The 8,442-nt window shown below is 40.2% G+C and overlaps 1 long non-coding RNA gene across 1 annotated transcript; it reads left to right on the forward strand.

Annotated features, from left to right (window-relative positions):
- Positions 1 to 2,047: 2,047 nt before the first annotated feature.
- On the forward strand, positions 2,048 to 5,590 carry LOC135301400 (uncharacterized). Its single transcript, XR_010363166.1, has 3 exons — positions 2,048 to 2,356; positions 3,516 to 4,920; positions 5,478 to 5,590. It is a non-coding gene; the product is annotated as an uncharacterized LOC135301400 (long non-coding RNA).
- Positions 5,591 to 8,442: the final 2,852 nt, after the last annotated feature.

An 8,442-nucleotide genomic window follows, 5' to 3' on the forward strand; every position in this document is an offset into this window, starting at 1 on the left:
CTGGCAAACACAGTAACAGTGTGGCTAGTAAGGAAAAACAGAAAGGATGGGGATAGGAAAGGAAGAATATACCCTTATGAATATGTTATATAAAAAATTTACTTGAGGTAGGGAAAACTAGTTCCAAAATTAATGCAATTTTTGAACATTTTTGGAAAAAATAACTATCAGTATGATGAAAACGGTCAGTAAAAGAATTGCTTTTATCTTTTAACTTCCAGTAGTATAAAATTTCACATGACCAAATCTGTTCAATTTACCTCAAATCATCTACCCTGCATTAATTTTTACCACATATTATTATGTATTTTGAAATAATTCCATAGGAAGTGACAGACTTAGGGTTAAACCAGATGGTTCATAGGGTTGTGTGAAATATAGCCAAGACAACTTACTCAGCCATCATATCATGGATTCTGACTTTATAATCATAATAGAGGAAAACAGTAGAAGAAAAAAGTGATAGGAAGGACAATAATTGAATATTCTTGTCCATCAGTGTAACGAACTTTAAAAAGTTCAGAAAGACATTTATGTAACATAAGGATCTATCATTTCCACTTGAGCTTTTTTGGATTGGTCCAAAATTCCAGATCAACAGAACAGTGCATTCAAAGGGGATTTAAATCCCAAATAAAACCGCCAGACTGAAGCAGACAACAAAGATAAGCCCAGCTCTCACATATATTGGAAACAGATGTTGAAAGGATGTAACAGTTTTATAAACATGAGTTTGGAATTGCTACATTGCTCATAAGTGATGAAATAACAAGTGCAGTTTCTCATAAGTTTGCAGGGTTTTATTGGTCCAAAGAAAGGAATGACAGAAATAAAAAACATCTCTGTGATGGTGTTTTCTGCCTACAAAAGGATTTCCTTCACTTTTTTTTTTTTTTTTAATTAATGGAGTTGCAATCTGAAACTGGTTTTGCATCTTCCGTTGCCCGTGGGCACCTGGCACATGCCAGGCACCTTCTGTGTCCCAGGTATCTTCAACATTTGTGTTTAATGAGACTTACAGGAAAGCACAAGAGGAAGGCTGTAAATCCTCTGGCTATCCCTGCCATATATAATAGGAATATCATCCCAAATCTCCCTCAAAATGCCACTCCTGTGGCAGTCAGCTGAGTACTTCTGGCATGCAGTGGGGTGAGGAGGAGAAGGAGAGTGGGTCCTGCCCAAGCTGAGGCGTGTCAGCAGAGGATTCCCTGTGGATAACCTGCTGTCCCTCAAGTCAAGAGAGATTTTCCAAGGGTATTTGCCACTGAGACAGCCTTTGGTGACTTAGGCCAAAAACACACAGTATGTCTACTCAGGCCATGAGAACCCAGGTCCTTGGGACTCACAACCAACACCTTGCAGCCAAAATCAAGTTCTTATATTCCAGCTAGGAATCATTCCACAGCAGGGAGCACGGGGGGCATATATTGATCTACTAACAGCTACAGATTTCCTCTGGTGCTGTGTTTTGTGGGATTTTGGATTGCACCCAGTGCAGTTTACTTTGAGGTAGTGCAGTTCTGAAGTAGGAAAGCAAGAATCCTAACAGGAAATTCCACAGTTAATGTTTCAAGCATAGGCAATACAGCATTTTGGTAGCTTCTGCTCTATGATCAGAGAGCAGCTGCTATCCATCAAAACCACAGGTTTGCAAAAGTGAGAAGTAGCGAAACAATGAAAGATTTAGGGGTTTTACAAATTCAGCTGCAATGCCCAACCATGCCATCAATTTAATCCCTGTTGCACTGGGTGCATCAGCAGATTTCACCCTTCTGCAGTTTGCTCAGACTTTTGGCAAGGCACTACTGCTCTGATGGTTGGAGGAGTGATAAAATTGTGATAACACCCTAGAAACAATACCTGGATGCTAGGTACTTCCCTCTCAGCCAACAGTTTCAAATACACATTGGGCAGGAAAGATGACAATGCAGATCTCCAGTGTAGTCCCTCCTCAGAGAGCCTTCAAGTGAAGGAAATGAATTTTGTATGAGATGTTCTGGGAAGAACAAAGAAAAAAGCAATTCAAAAACAATGTTCACCACTGTTGTGTAATATGAAAGCTAGAGAAATGTGGAAGAGAAGCCTTCCAGTGTTACCATAGCCATGAAGTCATAATTCAGTCTCAGACTGATGGAGCCAATGCAATTTCCATCCCATTGCTGCATAAATAAAGGGACTGAGAAGGATAATGGGGCTCTGACATAGAGAGATCTTTGGGAATTTTCTTTGCCACGGGTTTTGATGTGATTTTAATGTAAAATAGGATGCAAATAATTGGTTGATAGTTAATCAAGTCACTCAACATTGTGTCCATCTTTTTTTGTTACAAAAGAACAGTTCTTGTGTACTGTCACATGTAGGTCAAACTGAGTTAAAAGCCTTAGAAGTTTTTATAGTATAATGAAATCATAAGGTACTTAGACTGTCAGAATTTTGTGTCACCTCTTGTATGTCCATTGAGATTGTGAGATTAAAGACCATATTGTTTTTTTTATTTTCTCCAGGGAATCTCTGTCTCATTAAGGACAGAGGGTGGAGAGACTTCAGTTAATGAACTGGCATCTTTAATACAGGGTTTTCTTCAGCATGTGATTTAGTGCCCTGTTTATTGCAAGCCCTTAGATCCCTGATGTAAACCCAGAATTGTTCCTTTCTCCCTGGCCTATTTTGTTTAATATTCATGCCTACACTTTATGAATGGTTCACAAATATTTCTGGTATAATTTTCACAAGACAGTCTCATGGAACACAGTATTATGGGTAGAGAAGCACAAAGGTCTCGAGGTCAGAAATTTTCACTGATTGTGGGTTGGATCTTGCATGCCTAGAAATCAATCTTTTCAGTGCTATCTACAACTTCATGTGCTCAAAGCACAAGTCCCATACATACCCAGTGTGATCCTGAGCTGCAGGCATTTCTACAAACCAAGCGGGCACCTAAAAAATGGAGAACATACTTGCAGATCACCTGGGAAAGACAAATTTAAGTCAGCTGTCTGATATTCCATGGGAAGTACCAGAGTCTGGAAGAAATCCTCTAAGCTGGTGTCTGATATTCATTAGGACATTCTCTTAAACTGTGTTCTCTGCCTTGGACTTCTGCTGTAGCTAAAGTTTCCTTCATTATACTGGAAAAAACCCTGGGATCTTTTGTATAATAACTCTTCAACTGTGTAATTAAATATTATATTGCAACCCTGCATATGGTGGCCAAATGAAGGTTGCATAAATAATTCTAGTTTGGGCTTTTCATAAATGTTAATAGTTGACATTATGACCATAGTGCATAATTGCCATGTAATGTTTTATTTCTTCTTAATTTTTTAAGAAATGAATTGGAAAAAAGTACTGTATTCTGGCAGCATATGAAATGTCAGCAGGATTGGAACCCAAATCCACTGTACTGCTTTGCCCTACATGAACTGACAGAGTGATTGATTGCAGGATGACTAACCATTGTCTAGGTGAACCAGCATAAACAGAAATAATACTTTTTTTTTTTTTTCCTACCAAAGGAAGAACGTGATGCCTGATAAATTCTGATTCCATCCAGGACCAGTCTCTTTGCTTCCCCCTGGAGTTCTTTTTTGATCCAGATTGACTTTCTTTGTACAGCTACCAAGAGGGCCAGCAGATATTCACTGGACAGCTCTTTCTCCTCTCACTCATGCTTGTGCACGTCCAGAACACTGGGAATGTCTAGGTACAGCATTCCTATAGTTGGAATTTCAGGCAGTTCCAGTTCCAGGTTGATGGGAATGACTGCTTATCAATCCCTTCCTCTGCTGTGCCCAGACCTCACCAGTATCTCCCATGATATGACCTTTCTTCCTGTCAAAAGCCAGTTCAGTATTTCTCCCTCCTCCAGTCTTCCACAACTTAACCCCTCTTCTTCTCCTCACCATCTATTCAAGCATCCTCCTTTCCTCTCCTTGCCTTTCCTTACTAAAGGGACAAAATTTTGAAATGTGCCTCCAGGTTACCTAAATCTGACCTGTATGTCTAGCACAGAGCAATCCTGGCAAATGAATGTGGCCACTGGTTCTCCTTCCAGTACACCCCTGTTTCCCACTGTTTTTGTAAACAGATGATTCTGGGGTTTGGGTTGCTTGGGGCTTTTTTTCCTCCCCTCTATGCATTTTGATCAGCTGCTTTCTTGTTTTACCTCCAGTCAGCATTATTCTGGCTTCTCTGTTTTCAGACATGTACAGGACACTTAGTGTGCTGTGAAGTGGAGTAAAAATGCATTCTCAACTAGATATAATCAAAGTTTGATCTCTGCCTCATGCTGTAAGTTTGAGCAGGACTGGTTCTATCAGTCCTTTTGGTCCCCACCTTCCCTGCAAAGAGAATGAGATTTTACATGCAGAGTAATGGTGTGTGAGTTTGAGGCAATGGAGTATCTTGACATTATGGGATTATGCTTATAAGGAGGTGCAAAGAACTCCCACAGACAAAACCTGGTGATTAATTGGGTATTGTGGGTGCTTGATGTTTTTAATTTAGGCTTTCAGGAGTTCATGAGCCCTGGTGCCCTGTGGTGGACATCTTCTTCATCACAACATAGTAAGTATTGACAGCTTTTGAGCCTACAGACTGCTGAGTTATGGAATTTAAAAAAAAAAAGAAATCTTGGTCTCCATATTTTGGAACATTAGCCCTTGCATTTGGACCAATTTTCAACAAAACTGTATTGAAAACTCTTCTTACTTGATTTTTCTGTTATTATTTTGAAGTGAATGGGGTGTTATTCATCTGTTTTGAAATCCTGTATGTTGTTAAATGACTGCATTTTGGTGGGCTTGCTTTATGAACTCAGCTTCTTTCCAACAGCAAAAAGACCTGGGAACAGCTGCTCTGCAGCCACAGGAAGGCCTTTTGGAGAGAGCTGGGGGCAGAGGAGGGGAAGCCATGTCAAAGGTACTCAAGGTTTTCCTCTCCTCTGGGGGAGCGGCCAGCTCATCCTGGAATTGCTCAGCAGAGTGAGAACATGTCCCCGCTTACTGCACATCCTGGGCAGGCTTGGCCAGAGCAGGTTCACTGGGACCCCACCCCTTTCTCTATTTGTGGTAACATTTCATTTGCTCTTGATTGCCTTTCCACACGAAGCAGATGTTTTTATTAAGCTCTCCAAGGTGACACACAGGTCATTTTATTGGGTGGTTACTGTTAATTCAAAATTCAACAATGTGTGTTAGTAATATCCTTCCAACACACCTTATTTTGAATTTTCCATCATGAACTTCCTCTGCCATTGTGCTGCCTAATTGCCTAGGTTTGTCTTGACTAACTTAAACAACTGCTCAGTTAAATAATTGCTCCTTGTTAAAAAACAGTGCCATGGCAAACCATGCCACCAGGCTGATTAAGGCCTTTTCCAGGACAGCCATGAATACAGTGAAGTTCTGTCAGTGCTCTGCTGCTAACCACTGCCATATTGAAAACTGAGCTTTTTATTCCATTCTGTTCTCTTCCAGCTAGCTTGTGATCAACACACAACTACAATTCCCACTTCACAACCTCTCAGTTTCCTTACTAGCCTCTTGTGAGGTATATTGTCAAAAGTGCTTTAAAAATCCCAATAAATTATGTCAGTGAAACAATTCTTGTTCCTCGTCCAGCTGAATTCTTTCAAATGTTCTCTGAAAACTCTCAAAATGCACTAATCTAATTCAGAAAAAGAGTCAAGAATGCCAGTAAATTATGGTTGACTTGCTTGTTTTTAGTAGTTGGCAGCAACTCTATTGATGCTATGACTGGCTCTAAGCCATTTAGATTCCTGTCAGAAAAATTAGTAGCATTAATTGTTGCACTGGGATTCTGCTGAATCCCAAACAATTTCCGGTACCAGAGGGAGGCACAGAACTCACTGCACACCTGGTCTGTCTGGGAACTCTGTGTTCTGGGCAGTAGCAGCAGTGGAGATGCTGGGCTGGAGGTCAAGGAGCACTTTCAGAGACTGGATGAGGTCAAAACTCTGTGTGAAGTGAGTCCCATCACATCCCACAGTGTCTGCCTTCCCACTGCCAGGAAGCCTGAATCGCTTCCATGGAAACCTCTCACAGCTGACCCAACTCCTCACTGCCAGCTCTCTGTGTCTGGGGGACAGGAAGTGTTTTTGGCAGGGGGAAGACAGAACATGCTGAAGGTACTACAGAGAAAGTGCAGTCAAAAAGGGCTGAAATTATTTTTGGGGAGTTGTTAAACTGGTGGTGGGGCTAAGGGAAAGTAACATGGTTCTGCAAAAGTTAAGATGTGAGATAGGAGTGATGGTATCATCTTTATTGCTAAGAGATACAGTAATCTTTAGGGAGAATTCCCACTGTCTATGGGACTGAATTCTACTGAGCCTTTCAATTTCCAGAGTTGAATTGACATTGCACATCTCCCCTCAAAGATCTGGACTGGAATGTCTACATCATATCAAAGTGGTCTGAAGAAACAGTCACAGCTCTTTTAAAATTTCATTGTCACTCATCAGTATGCACATTTGCTCCATAAACTTCCCTAGCTCCCCCAAATACATATATTTGAAGCAAACCTCAAAAGGGAATAACTTAATTTCATGGAAATAATTACCAGGAAGTCATGTTATGCTTCCTGCCAGTTCACAAGAACTCTATTTTTCCAAAATGTGAATGTTATATTGCTTCTTAATAGACTCTAAACTTCAAAAGAAATGATGGAAATCTTTTATCTTGGCAGAGAAGAAAGGCAGCTCTGCCATACTCCCCATCTTCAATCTAGAACTGCTTTAAACTGAGTGTGTTATCCAAACACTGTTAAAAACTGGAAGGTGAAAATTGTGTAGACTGTCCTTCTCTATACCTTTAGTTTTGGTGATATCAGAGAACACTGCTCTCACATTTCATATATTTGCAGTTCCTATAAAGTCAAGTTTCCTACAGAGAGAAAGGTATCTTTTTTTAAATGTACATATACATAATACACTACTCAAATTTAATCTCTTTGGTTTCTTCTGTCACACCACTGAAGCCTCACAGAAGCAGTTAACAATGTGGGGGTTGAAGCCTGGCCTCTCATGCTGAGGGGAGTTGCACCATCAATTTCTTTTGAAATGTGATTTATCAAAGGATCAGGCTAAGAGTGGTTCTTGTGCAGTGATGTAAAGCAGGAGCAATGCCACTGAGGTTCTCCACACAGTGCCAAAGCAAAGTGGATGGAAACCACTGCAAAGCACAGCTGTTGACTCAGTGGCATTTGTTTTTCTTTGCTAAGGCATCTGCAGTTTTGTCAATAAGGGCAAGATAAATTAGTGTTTGTTGAAATATTTGCTGCCCTGTGTTACACATTACTGGCAGAGAAGCTGAAGTGCCACTGGTGCTCCCAGCAGAGCTGTTCCAAACCAGCTTGGGAACATCCCTGTCGTGCTGCAGGCAATGGCTGTGATGGATTGTCCTTTACCTCTTTTATTCTTGTTTTAACATAGAGTTTTTTTCATAGTCCACAGATGGCACCTGAAAGTACAGTACGTGTTCCAAAAGAAATTCCAGGCTCTTTTTTTTCCCCTCATCTTCTTCCAAGAGAAAAAAAGTGCACATATTTTTTGTGTGTTATGGCCTTCTGTGGGACACCACCCTCAACCTCACCCTTTTTTCCCCTTCCATGGATAATCTTTTCACAGGGTGGAGAGGGGATGGGATGGGATGGGATGGGAAAGAAAGAGTTGCTTTCATGTTTTCTAGCAATGATTTTGTCTACAACTATTTCCTTCTTGACTTCTTACTCACTGTTTATAAAATCTCCCTGTACTTTAACAATAGTATTGTTGCCACAGCTGCACTGATTATATTTCTCTAACTTCTCTCATTTTGGGGCTTGGAATCAGTGTGGTTTGTTTTCATACATGGTAACTTGGAACAGCCTATAATAACATTACAGAAAGCCTTGATAATATAATTGTAATGTGCACACACACTACTTTCTCTGCTTTTTTGTCTCCAGGATCAAATATCTAATTTGTGGGGGTTTTTTTAATACTCTGCCTACAACAAAAAACTGAAGAGTTGATTCCAGATAGGTACATTACAAAATGTAGGTTTTTGATAAGCATATTAATAAGGGGTCAGTGAATGTTTTAAGTGTTTCATTGCATGGCTGTGTATCCATGTATCCATGTGTGCATGATACATATCTATGTATCTCCACAAGTGAGATTTGGGGTGGGTTTTTTTAGTTTGTTGGTTGGGTTTTTTTGTTGGGTGTTTGGTTTTTTTGTTTGTGGTTTGTTTGGGTTTTTTTGGGGGGTGGTTTAGGTTTTGTGGGGCTTTTTTGTGGGTTTGTTTGGTTGGTTTTTTATTGGAGGGTATTTTTGGTGTGGGTGCATTTTTTTTGTGGAAGTGGGCTATTTATTTATTTATTTAAATATGCTATATCCATTCTCCTCTTCAAGATAATAATAAAAATAATACTGAGGAAACC

The sequence above is a fragment of the Passer domesticus genome, chromosome 5 (assembly GCF_036417665.1).
Source record: "Passer domesticus isolate bPasDom1 chromosome 5, bPasDom1.hap1, whole genome shotgun sequence".
Classification (NCBI taxonomy): Eukaryota; Metazoa; Chordata; class Aves; order Passeriformes; family Passeridae; genus Passer; species Passer domesticus.